This window comes from Schistocerca gregaria, chromosome 4, assembly GCF_023897955.1.
Source record: "Schistocerca gregaria isolate iqSchGreg1 chromosome 4, iqSchGreg1.2, whole genome shotgun sequence".
Lineage (NCBI taxonomy): Eukaryota > Metazoa > Arthropoda > Insecta > Orthoptera > Acrididae > Schistocerca > Schistocerca gregaria.
In genome coordinates this window covers 776,369,355-776,385,960 of record NC_064923.1, presented here as the reverse complement: position 1 = coordinate 776,385,960, position 16,606 = coordinate 776,369,355, and the positions used below count along the sequence as shown (strand labels likewise).

Genomic DNA, 16,606 nt, shown 5'->3' with positions numbered 1-16,606 from the left:
AACCACACGTTTGTCTGGCCTCTCAACAGATACCCCTCCGTTGGGGTTGCACCTACGGTACGGCTATCTGTATCGCTGAGGCACGCAAGCCTCCCCACCAACGGCAAGGTGGGGGGGGGGGGGGTAATAGTATCGATAACTAAATCAACAACCCATAAATCATGGAGTCCACATAGTTGTGATTTGTTTAGAATAATATTTATTCAGAAAGCAAACTAGTAGCTACAGTGGTAGTATTTAGAGTTACAGTTATACTCGACCGCACATCCATTTGACACACTTCGATCATCACAGAACACAAGTCCAGTACTCCGTCTCCATGACTACGCGATAAGTTAGAGTTCACACGAGGCGCGGGCTGCTCACCGCTCAGAGACTAAGTCCCACGGTACCACACAACGCGAAATTTTCTAAGTCGTTTCAGTTCCTAGTTGCCTAAAGACCGTCCGTGCGCTCTCGTGTCTCAATGCCTATTGTATCCTTTGGTGTCTCCAGCCGAACTGTCCCTCTGCCCGTCTCCGGCCGTGTCCCCCACGTGCCGAACATTGTCGCTCAACTGAAGCCATCCATCTAATTGGCTACAGTTTATTCTACTTTACTTTACATTTTAACATATTTAAATAATCAAAGCTTGACTAGAATGAGATTTTCACTCTGCAGCTGGAAACATCCCCTAGGCTGTGGCTAAGCCATGTCTCCGCAGTATCCTTTCTTTCAGGAGTGCTAGTTCTGCAAGGTTTGCAGAAGAGCTTCTGTAAAGTTTGGAAGGTAGGAGACGGATACTGGCAGAAGTAAAGCTGTGAGTACCGGACGTGAGTCGTGCTTCGGTAGCTCAGTTGGTAGAGCACTTGCCCGCGAAAGGCAAAGGTCCCGAGTTCGAGTCTCGGTCGGGCACACAGTTTTAATCTGCCAGGAAGTTTCAAAGCTTGACTACTTTCACGTAACAATAATATCCATCAGATAATAATCGTTAAATTCTTATACATAAAACCAACACAGTTCCGTCTTAACTTTGAATGTCACGGCCAGTAGACTTGCACCATTGTGCCTTGTGATAAGTAAATAAAGAACAAAAGTAAGTCTTATGCACTAAACTTTACACAAATATTCTATTACCTAATGATTCATAAGGTGTCATGCTGTCATCGTTCAATGTGTTTTGTATGGAGGAAATGATGATCTGATGCTTAACTGAAAATATTGATGATTAAAATTTGCTACATATTTTAAACGAATAAAGTTACAGAGTTGATATTTACAATGTTTGTCATTTTTATGTTCGCAGCTCGTGGTCGTGCGGTAGCGTTTTCGCTTCCAACGTCTGGATTCACGGGTTCGATTCCCGGCGAGGTCAGGTATTTTCTCTGCCTCGTGATGACTGGGTGTTGTGTGATGTCCTTAGATTAGTTAGGTTTAAGTAGTTCTATGGCACTGATTAACATAGATGTTAAGTCCCATAGTGCTCACAGCCATTTTGTCATTCTAATGATGCGCTTCTCAGTGAAATGTCGATCTTAAGATCAACCACAACGTTCAAATTTTAGTATTCAGGTCTTTGTTACAAAACTTGCGTATTTCAACTTTAACAGTAAATCCTAAACTAATATAGATGTGATCAATATTCATGTTTTATTGGGATCACCATGAAAATTTATGAAGTTTGGTATATTAAAATTACTGACTGTGGCTTCATTATCTGCACTACCACAGAATTAAATAGTTATTGTAAATGTTTCCCTTTATGGCCGATCTTATGTTGGCCATATTTAACACTGATACGTCTCCTTGGCCACAAAAGCCTTCCCTACGACGTAGGTTCTTGTCTGTCTCACTCGCACACTACAACACTTAGGCCTCAATAGACAATAGACGCTTGTTAGAGTTTCCATAACTCGTGGTGAAACTGCGGCCTTTGTGGCATGCGGTACTGGACGGCAGGGTTCGTTTCACAATTCCTGATGGCTGACACTTTCGGCCATCTACACTACTGGAAATTGAAATAAGAACACCGTGAATTCATTGTCCCAGGAAGGGGAAACTTTATTGACACATTCCTGGGGTCAAAAAAAATGGCTCTGAGCACTATGGGACTCAACTGCTGTGGTCATTAGTCCCCTAGAACTTAGAACTACTTAAACCTAACTAACCTAAGGACATCACACACATCCATGCCCGAGGCAGGATTCGAACCTGCGACCGTAGCAGTCGCGCGGTTCCGGACTGCGCGCCTAGAACCGCTAGACCACCGCGGCCGGCTCCTGGGGTCAGATACATCACATGATCACACTGACAGAACCACAGGCACATAGACACAGGCAACAGAGCATGCACAAGGGTGGCACTAGTACAGTGTACATCCACCTTTCGCAGCAATGCAGGCTGCTATTCTCCCCTGGAAACGATGTAGAGATGCTGGATGTAGTCCTGTGGAACGGCTTGCCATGCCATTTCCACCTGGCGCCTCAGTTGGACCAGCGTTCGTGCTGGACGTGCAGACCGCGTGAGACGACGCTTCATCCAGTCCCAAACATGCTCAATGGGGGACAGATCCGGAGACCTTGCTGGCCAGGGTAGTTGACTTACACCTTCTAGAGCACGTTGGGTGGCACGGGATACATGCGGACGTGCATTGTCCTGTTGGAACAACAAGTTCCCTTGCCGGTCTAGGAATGGTAGAACGATGGGTTCGATGACGGTTTGGATGTAACGTGCACTATTTAATGTCCCCTTTACGATCACCAAAGGTGTACGGCCAGTGTAGGAGATCGCTCCCCACACCATGATGCCAGGTGTTGGCCCTGTGTGCCTCGGTCGTACGCAGTCCTGATTGTGGCGATCACCTGCACGGCGCCAAACACGCATACGACCATCATTGGCATCAAGGCAGAAGCGACTCTCATCGCTGAAGACGACACGTCTCCATTCGTCACTCCATTCACGCCTGTCGCGACGCCATTGGAGGCGGGCTGCACCATGTTGGGGCGTGAGCGGAAGACGGCCTAACGGTGTGCGGGACCGTAGCCCAGCTTCATGGAGACGGTTGCGAATGGTCCTCGCAAATACCCCAGGAGCAACAGTGTCCCTAATTTGCTGGGAAGAGGCGGTGCGGTCCCCTAAGGCACTGCGTAGGATCCTATGGTCTTGGCGTGCATCCGTGCGTCGCTGCGGTCCGGTCCCGGGTCGACGGGCACGTGCACCTTCCGCCGACCACTGGCGACAACATCGATGTACTGTGGAGACCTCACGCCCCACGTCTTGAGCAATTCGGCGGTACGTCCATCCGGCCTCCCGCATGCGCACTATACACCCTCGCTCAAAGTCCGTCAACTGCACATACGGTTCACGTCCACGCTGTCGCGGCATGCTACCAGTGTTAAAGACTGCGATGGAGCTCCGTATGCCACGGCAAACTGGCTGACACTGACGGCGGCGGTGCACAAATGCTGCGCAGCTAGCGCCATTCGACGGCCAACACCGCGGTTCCTGGTGTGTCCGCTGTGCCGTGCGTGTGATCATTGCTTGTACAGCCCTCTCGCAGTGTCCGAAGCAAGTATGGTGGGTCTGACACACCGGTGTCAATGTGTTCTTTTTTCCATTTCCAGGAGTGTACTTAAATGAGAACGCAGTGCTCTTAAAGTCACAGGATGTGTCGTTTATTTGTAGGGAGCTATTCCAGAGTGCTACTCGTATGTCATGTTCATTCTGTTGTTTCTTCTTTGTTAGGTGTCTGTGCCTGAAGAGGACTGTCTGTGTCTTGGATGGGTTAGGTCGTATCTTCCATTTTGCTATCGACATTTCTCATCGGTGGAGGTATGTAGTCTTTTACCGTAGCAGTGACGTTGTGCATAATTCTGTACTCCAATAGGCTGTGTCGTCTGCATACAGTTCTATTCCTTCGTGGGGAGTCGTTACGGTATGTATGTCGGCAGTGTAGAGAGTATACAGGAGTGGGGACTAGATGCCACATTGAGGCACACCAGCTTGAGGAATAAAGGCTTCTGACACCTGATCAGCGACATGCACCCTGCAATTCTAGTTGTAGATGTATGTTTTGATTAGCCTTACTACTTTTGTTGGGATGCTTATGTTGATTAGTTTGAACAGCAGTCCCTGATGCCATAGTTCGTCGAAAGCTCGTTCCATGTCCAGGAACACTACGAGTGTGCAGTGTCCCTGGTTGAACCCTTTGAATATACTGTCTGTCAGTTTGAGGAGTGGGTCGTTAGTCGAGTGGTTGTGTCTGAATTCTGCTTGTCTGAAGGGAAGTAGGTCTTTCGTCTCAACGTATGTTCTTATGCGGTCAGCTATTATTCGTTCGTAGGTCTTTCCAGTCACGTCCAGTAGGTATATGGGTGTTGTTGTTGTGGTCTTCAGTCCCGATACTGGTTTGATGCAACTCTCCATGCTACTCTATCCTGTGCAAGCTCCTTCGTTTCCTAGTACCTACTGCAGCCTACATACTTCTGAATTTGCCGAGTGTATCCATCTCTTGGTCTCCCTTTCCTATTTTTACCCACCACGCTGCCTTCCAATGCTAAATGTGTGATAACGTGATGCCTCAGAACATGTCCTACCAACCGATCCCTTCGCCTAGTGAAGTTGTGCCACAAATTTTTCTTCTTCACAATCCAATTCAATACCTCCTTGTTAGTTACGTGTTCTACCCACCTAATCTTCAACATTCTTCTGTAGCACCACATTTCGAAACCTTCTATTCTCTTCTTGTCTTAACTATTTATCGTCCATGTTTCACTTTCATACATGGCTACACTTCATACAAATACTTTCAGAAACGACTTCGTCACACTTAAATCTATATTCGATGTTAACAAATTTCTCTTCTTCTTCAGAAACGCTTTCCTTGCCATTGCCAGTCTACATTTTGTATCCTCTCTACTTCGACCATCATCAGTTATTTTTCTCCCCAAATAGCAAAACTCCTTTACTACATTAAGTGTCTCATTTCCTAATATTTTACCCATGAGGACGCCATCGTGATCTGAACCATACAGTAAAGCTGCGAACCCTCTTGAAATATTACGGCCGTAGTTTCCCCTTGCTTTCAGCCGTTCGCAGTACGAGCACAGCAAGGCCGTTTTGGTTATTGTTACAAGGCGAGATCAGTCAATCATCCAGACTGTTGCCCCTACAACTACTGAAAAGCCTGCTGCCCCTCTTCAGGAACCACACGTTTGTCTGGCCTCTCATCAGATACCCCTCCGTTGTGGTTGCACCTACGGTACGGCTATCTGTATTGTTGGAGCACACAAGCCTCCCCACCAACGGCAAGGTGAACGGTTTATTGGGGGGGGGGGGGGGTATATGGGTATGAATGATTTTGGGTCAGTCCTAGGTTTGTCAGGTGGGGGATCACGATAGTCTTGCTTGTCTTCCGGTTTGTTGGTATCGACTCACTACGTAGTAGGCAGTAGTTAACGTTGTGGGACAGGATGGGGTTTAGGGTGTGAATGGGAGCTTTCTATAGGTGAATGCGTCTGATGCTATTCTGTTCTGGGGCGGAGTTGAGTCCTGAGAAGATTGCGATTTCTGCGTCTCTGATCTCTTTGGTGAGGACCTGCTGTTCTTCGGTTTCAATTCCTTGGGGAGCTCTCCATGCTTTCTAGTTGCATGTCTAAGTGTTGTCTGATTGTGTCGTCGAGTCTGTTGTACCTGGAAATGAGTACTACATGTAATGTTTCTTTGAAGCCGTTGCTTGCTCAAGGGGGTCTGTTGTAGGTTCATTATTTACTATGGAGGTGTTAGTGTGTGACCGGCGTTGCCCTGTGAGTGTTTTGAATTTGTTCCAGAACTTGCCCCCATTCCTGTAGCCCAATTTGCTGCATGTGTCGTCCCATTGTCTTTGTCTGTGTTGAGATATTAGTCTTTCGATTCTAGCATTTAATCTATTCCATTGTCTCTTTAGGTCTGGGTTGTCAGCTCGTCTCTTTTGTCACTCTAGTCGCATCTTCTGTCGTATTAGGTCTTATTCTCCTTCTGGGATGGCGGGTTTCCAGTTTTCTATCACTTTGGTGGCAACTACTTCCTGTACAGCTTTCGTAACGGCTGTTTCGAGTTTATTAGTGATCTGATGGAGGTCGTCTTCGTCAGTAATGCTTATTGGAGTGGATAGTTCGTGGCTGAGTATGTCCTGGTATTTTTCCCAGTCTGGTCTCTTGTATTGGCGTATTATTTTTCTGTGGAGTGGGGTCGAGGGGGGACGTTAGCGGATGTGGGAAAGTTGTGGTCACTGGTGATGGAGCCTCCGATCCAGCGTAGGTGAATTGAATTCTCTAAATCGGGGCTGTGCAGGATGTGATCCGGGGCTGAAGTTCCTTCATGTCAAATGATGGTTGGTTTATATAGTGGGAGTCGGAGAATCGCTTTTGTGGTCAGGAGCTCAAAGAGTCTGCGTTCATTTCCGTTGCCTACTCTGTCGTCAAGCCTATGGTGTCTCGCATTAAAATCTTCTTCTAGGATAGTGCCATCAAATGAGGTGAATTGGTCCTGCAGCGCCGTCCCTGGAGGGTTATGCACGCATACTATTTCCTCACTGTAGTTTTGTAATAAATCCACCACGACCGTTGTGAGGTGTCTAATTAGGTCCTCCTTAAGTACTACTACTTCTGCGAAGATTTCTTCTGGAGGGATGGGCTCTGGGCTATCAATTGTTTTAATGGGTACCCTGTTGTGGGTGCTGACGGGTTCTTTGTGGCGCTCAGGTCACTTGTAGGACAATGTCGAGTGGTCCCTGCCGCAGTTTGAACATTGTTTCTTCTCCTGCTGTTTACATTGGGAGAGGTTTTGGGCGCCTGCACATAGCGCGTATTTCACTTGCTCTGCACATCTGGTCGTTGTGTGGTTGAATGTCAGGCACTTCCCGCTCTGCGCCGGTTGTGGAAGGGTGGGGGGGGGGGGGGGGTGTGGGGGTTCTGAGGCTATTCTTTAATAGTCTATCACCATGCCTTCCACCAGTACTTTGTCCACTGTCTGCGGGTCGTGCGTGTTCTGCGTTATTTTTCTTGGAAATAAATCTCCAGGCAGTCTTTACTTGCAGTCCCTGATCGCGAAGTTGTTCAGTGACTGAGTCATCTTTGGTGACTAGTGAAACATTTTTGATGAGGATAAATAACGGGGTCTCTGGTTTGCGTCTTACAGAACCCCTTCCATCGCGGGGTCTCTCGGATCTCACTTCTGCCTCAGGGTGACCTCACCTGAACGTCCTCTAGGGTCGTGGTCGTCATCTCAAAAGTGTCAGAACACATCTGTAGTTTCTGGTGCTCTGTCTCGTGGCTGTTTTCTCGTCCCCGCTCTTGTTTCGTGTGAAATCTCGATGTGTTGTGTATTGACTTCCAGAACCCGATCCCACGACGTGCTGATTTGGTATCCATTGTTATGATTTATGGGATTCTCCGGGATCTTGATCTTGGTGGACTCTTTTATGACACTGTCCCAATATCTATAGGTCTGTGTGACAATCTACGTGTCTTTGTAGTTCATCGAGTGGATGAGCTCTAGACAGTGCTCTGCTATGGCTGATATGGTTGCGTCTCTCGATATCGTTTGCCTCTGGTGTTCTTTACACCTGCTGTCCACAGTCCTGGTGGTCTGACCGAAGTATGACATCGCAAACTCGGATGGTATGTTGTAAATTCATGCCTTCCGTAACTCTAGGTCATCCTTTACATTCGCCATCATTGTCCAAACTTAGTGGGCGCAGAAAATACGCTCTTGATGTCATGTTTCATGAGAATTTACTGATCTTAGCAGAGATCGGTCCGTGGGGTCACTTTCGATTGGTTTATATGCAGAATCCTCCAGAAGATGTTGCATAAGTCTGTCCTACTCTGTCTTCTTTAGGATGACTGTGGCCCTACGGACAAAGTGGACAAAAACACCAGGCCTCTGCTGGAGCAGACGGGCCTTCCTGAACAAGTCATCCAACAGCTGTGTTCCAAAGCGCCAATACCATCTAGACTGTATGGACTGCCCCAAGTTCAAAAGAATGGGACCCTATTCGACCTATTGTTAGCAATATCGGCGCAGCCACCTGTCCTACTCCAAAATACCTAAAGAAAATGCTGGCACCACATGTAGGTAAACATGTGCACCACAGTCGGGACTCAGAGGACTTTCTATAATGGCTAAGACAACTACTCATTGTTCTCTCTGACATAACAGTCAGTTTTGAGTGCTCAAAACTCTAGTCCACAAAGCACATACTCTATCAGACCCTGACAGTTTGGCGATGGAAGTAGAACACTTACAGTCGGTTTTCAGCATGAATGGATTCTCATCTAGAGACATCCAGAAAGCACTTCGACCTGCGAGTCATCCACAGGATCCAGAAGAAGAACCAGAAGACGCGAAGAGGGTCACATCCTTGGCCATATGCAGGATCGATCTCTGCTAAGATCAGCCGAATTCTCATGAGAAATGACATCAACAGCGTATTTTTCCCACCCACTAAGATTGGTACACCAACTATCAGAGTGAACCATTGGAGTGAACGAAACACTCGACGCGGTGCGACGCCCAGCAAGAAGCGGAAGTGAAGGCAAAGGAGACAGGGGGATACAAAACGCCAGACACTACAGATTACGACCGCGACCTCAGAGAGCGGCCGAGCTTTGAGTGGACAGCGGTGGGAACACCAGCGACCAGGGAGGACCCTGGAAGCCGCGTCTGGCGCGCGGGGACCGCCGAGGGAACACACGATACGGCACGGACCGACTAGGGATCGCCCATCACCTCGCAGGCACAAATACGGGAAGCAATCCGCACAAGGACCCTTCTCAGGTAGCACCAGAAGAAGGCAGCCAGTTACGCAGTCGAAATATCGTGCGGGAACGACGCGAACATCCGGCAGAAGTCCAGTTTTTTTTCAAAATGTCATAGCTGAGGCTGTCAGAATGTGCAGTCTATTTCTTTCATGTAAATTGTTGACTATTATTCAGCTGTTTAATGAAGGGGACAATTGTAATTACATTTATTGTTTTTGCCATCCATCTTGCACGATGCAGAGTCCCTGGGATCCTGAAACTGATGTCGTTTTGAGACCAGCCACCTAGATGAAGGAATTAGAGCTTTAATAACTATTTGCAGTCTTTTGTCGGATGATCCCCTTCTATTAGGACACTGTATTTAGTAAACCATTTTCATTCGTTGCTCTTATAGAACTTCTTGAATGGTGCTTTTTTCATCCAGCACAGCTGTAGTCCACAGATTTGAAACTTTCGTAAAAAATTGGATGTGAGGACCACTTGATGGTACGGCATAATATTTTCAAAAACTCCCTTCAGACTTAGTTCATGAGTGTGAAGACGACAAGCCAACAACAAGAATGTTACTCCCAAATTACTTCCAATTCTGGTGCACGACCTAGGATCAGTTTCGTATTGGATGCTGTATTATCAAAAGATATACAAATGACACGGGCATGCAGCCCAAATCGGTCCCTTTCCCGATAAACTGCTTCAGTCAGATGCTGTCAAGTGCCTTTAATGGTAACAGGTTTCCCCAGTAAATGCTTAATCTCTTTGTCAATATTGAGCAGACGAGTTCGGTAAATGGTACCTGAAAATACGGACATTTTTGAAACATCGTGGCCAAGGATCCTTGCAGTCGCTGTAAATGAAACACTGACGTGTTGGATAGGGAGCTGTTCTCGATCAAGAAGTTTTAATCTAGAGCGTTTTTTGTTGCTGGAAGCCAAAACTCGGCCTCTTTGTCACTAGGTGCTGCTGATGATGATGGAGTCGAGTCCTTCAGTATGACTGAATTACTGATTTAAGTGATAGATTTGTAATGTTTATTCTGACATGAATCATTCTTCTTTTATACTCTCAGCTCTTTATTTTTGATGCGAGAACCTTGTCTACTGTACTCATTGACGAACATATGCGGCCACATTTTTCTGTCCTAAGAAATTGTTTACCTTCTTGTGATATACTAGACTTGTCCATCACATTTTTCCATAAAATGTAAAATAACTCTTGGAGATCATCTTTCTAACTCTGTCGTTTCACGTTTGCTGTATCCGCCTTTCTCGATTTCTCTTTACCCAGACTTTGGTATTCTTTGTGCAACTTCTTTATACTAGCACGGATATTCTTCTTCGTCTTAACACTTCCCGTAGCTTATCACTGGTAGATTTAGTAGCGTCCTAAAGTGTTTCTTTCATTTCCTCCCAACGGTAAAGAAAAACTAAAACGACTTTTTCCTTTAAAGGGTGCCAAGCTTCTGAAAAACCATCACGGAACCTTTTCTAGCAACCAACCTCCACTTAAGGTTCTCATGTTAAGTTTAAATTACCTAAAAGAAATATATGAGAAACCCATTAATACAAAGCACTTCAGTGTTAAAAATTTCACTAGTTTGAGAAGAAAACAATGAGTGTGCGCGACCCCAAATATTAGCCAGTCTTCTTCAAAATCGACATATATATTTTTTACATCAATGAGACTCTAGGTGTAAAAAAAGTCATATGAAAACCACATCATTGGAAAAACGAAATCCCCCATTACAAGTACAGCCTGTCAAAATTATAGATCCTCCGCTCTTTAGAAACAATGTCACACTTTAAGAAGCGTTCTTGAGAGTTACAAACAGTTTTAGCTGTGGCGGCCATATCTAATTTTCAGAAATCTAAATGGCTCTGAGCACAATGGCACTTAACATCTGAGGTTATCAGTCCCCTAGAACTTGGAACTACTTAAACCTAACCAACCTAAGGACACACCTCCATGCCTGAGGCAGGATTCGAACCTGCGACCGTAGCGGTCGCGCGGTTCCAGACTGAAGCGCATAGAAGCGCTCGGGCACACAGGCCGACTCCAGAAATCTGCTGTAGTTTTCTAAACCACTTCCGGAATTTCTGTACATCGCAACTCGGAATATTTATTCTACCACGCAGTTCGGTTCTTAAATAACATTTCAGAGAACGCCAGGTATTGTCTCAAAAGGGAAACGACATACTGATACATATCAATTTCGTCTATCAAAAGTGTGATGAGTTCAATATCATGATGATGTTTTTCATTCCCCTATATGCTTCAGCCAAATATATTGATATACAGGGTGTTTCAAAAATGACCGTTATACACTCCTGGAAATGGAAAAAAGAACACATTGACACCGGTGTGTCAGACCCACCATACTTGCTCCGGACACTGCGAGAGGGCAGTACAAGCAATGATCACACGCACGGCACAGCGGACACACCAGGAACCGCGGTGTTGGCCGTCGAATGGCGCTAGCTGCGCAGCATTTGTGCACCGCCGCCGTCAGTGTCAGCCAGTTTGCCGTGGCATACGGAGCTCCATCGCAGTCTTTAACACTGGTAGCATGCCGCGACAGCGTGGACGTGAACCGTATGTCCAGTTGACGGATTTTGAGCGAGGGCGTATAGTGGGCATGCGGGAGGCCGGGTGGACGTACCGCCGAATTGCTCAACACGTGGGGCGTGAGGTCTCCACAGTACATCGATGTTGTCGCCAGTGGTCGGCGGAAGGTGCACGTGCCCGTCGACCTGGGACCGGACCGCAGCGACGCACGGATGCACGCCAAGACCGTAGTATCCTACGCAGTGCCGTAGGGGACCGCACCGCCACTTCCCAGCAAATTAGGAATACTGTTGCTCCTGGAGTATCGGCGAGGACCATTCGCAACCGTCTCCATGAAGCTGGGCTACGGTCCCGCACACCGTTAGGCCGTCTTCCCCTCACGCCCCAACATCGTGCGGCCCGCCTCCAGTGGTGTCGCGGCAGGCGTGAATGGAGGGTCGAATGCAGACGTGCCGTCTTCAGCGATGAGAGTCGTTTCTGCCTTGGTGCCAATGATGGTCGTATGCGTGTTTGGCGCCGTGCAGATGAGCGCCACAATCAGGACTGCATACGACCGAGGCACACAGGGCCAACACCCGGCATCATGGTGTGGGGAGCGATCTCCTACACTGGCCGTACACCTCTGGTGATCGTCGAGGGGACACTGAATAGTGCACGGTACATCCAAACCGTCATCGAACCCATCGTTCTACCATTCCTAGACCGGCAAGGGAACTTGCTGTTCCAACAGGACAATGCACGTCCGCATGTATCCCGTGCCACCCAACGTGCTCTAGAAGGTGTAAGTCAACTACCCTGGCGAGCAAGATCTCCGGATCTGTCCCCCATTGAGCATGTTTGGGACTGGATGAAGCGTCGTCTCACGCGGTCTGCACGTCCAGCACGAACGCTGGTCCTACTGAGGCGCCAGGTGGAAATGGCATGGCTAGCCGTTCCACAGGACTACATCCAGCATCTCTACTATCGTCTCCATGGGAGAATAGCAGCGTGCATTGCTGCGAAAGGTGGATATACACTGTACTAGTGCCGACATTGTGCATGCTCTGTTGCCTGTGTCTATGTGCCTGTGGTTCTGTCAGTGTGATCATGTGATGTATCTGACCCCAGGAATGTGTCAATAAAGTTTCCCCTTCCTGGGACAATGAATTCACGGTGTTCTTATTTCAATTTCCAGGAGTGTATTTGAAACGGCAATAAAAACTAAACGAGCAGTAATAGAAATACACCGTTTGCTGCAATTCCATTGGAAAGTCAGTACAGTCGGGCGCACCCTGGGCAACGTTGCACATTGGCAGCGGCTGATTCTCCCACCACCGGTCAACACAGAAGTAGTAATCTTCCTAACGGTTTCGGTTAAGACCACTCGATATGATCTCAATAAATATCGAGGGATTTTCCTGTGCCAAACGGACCTTACTCACTGATTTATGTGTGGAATATAAACGTGACATCATTTTAGTACAAGAGAATCACAGGCTACAGTAGCTATCGGCCCAAAATTGCAGGCATCGAACTTGTTCTGGAACGGCTGCATGATAAATACGGAGTGCAATTTTCTGCAGACCAAACCTAAATATCACATCAACTCTGCTGAGAGGGATGACATCGAGTTTCTTTCAGTATGTACGCCTCACTTCTGCGCTACTTCTATATACAAGCCTCCCAGTGTCAACTTCACCTTTGAAGCAGCTAACAACTTTACCTACTATGATGTAAACTGCATCCTTGGTGATTACAACTACCGGAGCACATCATGAGGAAAACCAAATTCAGATACCTATGGTGAAACTGGAGACCTGGGCAGAGAATCATGATCTTCAGCTAATTCATGATCCAAAGCCGCCAGCATTCTTCAACAGCCTAGGAGAAGCTACAAACCAGATAATATATTCGTGTCATCAAAAGTTTCTAAGAGCTGTGACAAGATGGTGGGTAAGACCATCCCATCCACGCAACATAGACCTGTAATATGCAAAGTGAATGCCATGGTAATGGCAGAGAAAGTTTGAAAGATGCCGGAAGCAGACCGACAAGGCGATTCCCGACATGTCACACACAGTGGTAACCTCACTGAACGATAATTAACCGAAGAGGAAGTGTCTGTTCTTCAAAAAGGAGGTAATTTCGCTATCATCCCGAGAACTATACCTACGGAGGACATCATTGCCAACACCGAAGCAGCCATTCGGACCCTTCCTTGTGAAAGGGCAGAGGAAATACGCACTGAAAGAGCCAGGATACTGCGCTGACCAAAGCCACCAGCTTCCAACCTGAAGAAAGAAGAGGTGCAAGCCATTAAGAATCTCGACGCCGACAAGAGTATATTGGTACTGCCTGCCGATAAGGGGAATGCGACCGTCGTAAGGAAGACCGAAGATAATGAGCAAAAGATCCGAGACCTATTAGATCCGACGACGTACCGAAAACTAAGCGCAGATCCGACCCAGCGCATCACATCGATTAATCAAGGAGACTTCTCTACGGGCGGACATACAGAGAAACCTGCGCAACACAGAAGCCCTACCACCTCGGCTGTATGGATTACCCAAAATCCATAAAGACCACGTTCCACTGAGACCGATTGTTAGCGCTCCTGGCTCATTAACGTATTAAACTGGCAAAACACTTGGCCTCTCTGCTCCAGCCACACGTGGGAAGACCGATACATATATAAAGGACTCAGGACATTTCCTTGAGAAGCAGAAGAAACTAAAACTTGCACCAAACGACATCCTGGTCAGCTTTGATGTTGTTTCGTTGTTTCCGAAAGTACCACTCAGTGACGCTCTGCAACACATCGGTCCCATTTTCCCGCAAGACATCTAAAAGCTCTTCCATGCATGTCTCACCACGAGCTGTTTCACGTAGAATGGCGATTTCTACGAGCAGCTGGAAGGCGTCGCCATGGGTAGTCCTCTTACACTAGAGGTGGCCAACTTCTTCATCGAACAATTCAAAGCACAGACTCTGGACTTGGCGACATGCAAACCTAAGGTGTGGTACAGGTACGTCGATGATACTTTCGTGGTGTGGAGCCATGGTGAAGAACAGCTCGGTGACTTCCTAAGACACTTGAACAGCCTCCATGCCAACATAAAATTTACCATGGAAGTAGAAAAGGTAAAGAAACTGCCATGCTCATTTGTGCTGTAACAAGGGACAGCGAAAACCTGGGACACAGAGTTTATCGAAAACTAACACACACGCACCGATACCTGCACAACCTATCAAACCACCACCCGAACCAGAGTAATGGGTACTTCACAAATTATATTAGAAGTGTAACAGAGTCAAAAACTCGACGAAGTAAGGAATCACAAAAATAAATGTCGGGTACGGTCTTTCTGCGATAGATTCCCAGAGTGACGGGCAGAATCGGCCGTACATTGCGCAAACATGACGTAAAGACGATTTTGAAACCGACAAGGAAGATCAAAGAGTGTCGCAGATCGGCAAAGGAGCAGAGCGACCCACTTGCAATGTCGGGAATATACCGTATACCATGCACATGCGGGAAAGTTTATGTCGGAATGACTGGACGATCAATTAACATCAGGATCAAGCGACATTGCAGGTTGGGACAGGTGGAGACATCGGCCGTGGCAGAGCACGCACGGAGTGAGACCGACCACGTAAAAAAGTTCGCCCACACGGAAGTTCTGGCTGTAGAGAAGCACTATCACACGCGCTTGTTCAGAGAATCTGTAGAAATACAAAAACACGCGAACAGTTTCAACAAGAAAGAGGAAACCTTACAGTAAACGGATCCTGGATTCCTGTACTGTAGTGAACGGCCGCCGCAGGTAGCAAGAGGAGAACCGCACCGGAAATGACCGCGGAGAAGCCCTCGGACGTTGGCGCGCCAGCTACATGTAGTCTGCGGCCGCGAACTCGGCTCCAGTTCACCACCGGCAAAGGAGGGTGAAGCTTAATGCCAGCCACTCGTGCTGGCGAAACATCAGTAAAATCATGAGATGAACGTCGGCCGATGAACCCGAGACAGAAGCCAATAGACAGTTTGTCAACAAGTGACGACGAAAGCCTTAACAATTTTGTGGGAACGGTAGAGATATAGCTTGGAGATGGTTCGATGAACCATCTGTTAGGTACCTAATTGTAAGTTGTAGTGTAGGCATGTTGATATAGACATAGTCTTCTAGTGAACTGTCGCGGACGCAGCTGGTTTCCATTACAGCAGACCTACAAGAAAGCCACTACGTCTCACCACATAGTAATAGTAAGGTCCTGGATCCGGTACGACCTATCTCACAACTGATATAGATTTCTGTGATTTGGTAGCACGCTCCAACGAGAAACGTTTTCATTCCGACAACTGTGGCCGATAACGCTACGTTTCTAAACACACTGTCGTTTCAAAGTGGAAAAAAAATAAAACTTTGTTGTTCGAAGATGTGTTACTGCAGCTAGAGTGGGATAAATGGTTGATGTTTCATCGAAGCCGAACTCGAAGCTCCCAGAGGACGCAATGCTGCTGTCACTTTGTGCACGATAGGGACAGCATGCAGACATCGTGAACAAGCGACAATTGCTTCTACAGGCACTTCTACAGGTCGCTGGAATAACCTGCGAAGACTCAAGGCTTCAATATCGTCGAGTAAGTTTTGTAAGCTACAAGAGGAACGTATGTGAGTCAATTTCGCTTTTGTAGATAATATAGCCGACGTCAGTCTTGATTTTACCTCCCCTGTTTCTATTCTCCTTCAAAGACTTAGTCTTCTGATTGCTTTGATGGGGCTGGCCACGAATTTCTATCTTGTGCCAACCGCTTTAGCTCAAAGTAGCACTTGCAACCTACATCCTCTATTAGTACCTGGATGTATTCCAATAACTGTCTTCCTCTACAGCTCCCTCTAGTACCATGGAAGTCAGTCCATAAAGTCTTAACAGGTGTCCTATCATCCTGTCCCTTTTCCTTGCCAGTGTTTTCCACATATTCCTTTCCTCTCAGAACCTCCTCATTCCTTGCCTTATCAATCCACTTCATTTTCAACATTCGCCTAAAGCATTACATCTAAAATGCTTCGATTACCTTCTGTTCCGGTTTTCCCACAGTCCATGTTTCACTGCCATGCAACGCTGTGCTCCAAACGTACATTCTAAAAAATTTCTTCCTCAAATTAGTTATGGTTGATACTAGTAGACATCCCTTGGCCAGGAATGCCCTTTCTTAGAGAGCTAGTCTGCTTTTGATGTCCTTCTTCCTCCGTCTGTCATTGGTTATTTCGCTGCCTAGGTAGCAGATT

General features: G+C 47.1%; 1 non-coding gene across 1 annotated transcript; it reads left to right on the top strand.

Moving 5' to 3' along the window:
• The first annotated feature begins 820 nt into the window (after nucleotides 1-820).
• Nucleotides 821-895, top strand: Trnas-cga (transfer RNA serine (anticodon CGA)). Its single transcript has one exon. It is a non-coding gene; the product is annotated as a tRNA-Ser (tRNA).
• The last annotated feature ends 15,711 nt before the right edge of the window (nucleotides 896-16,606 follow it).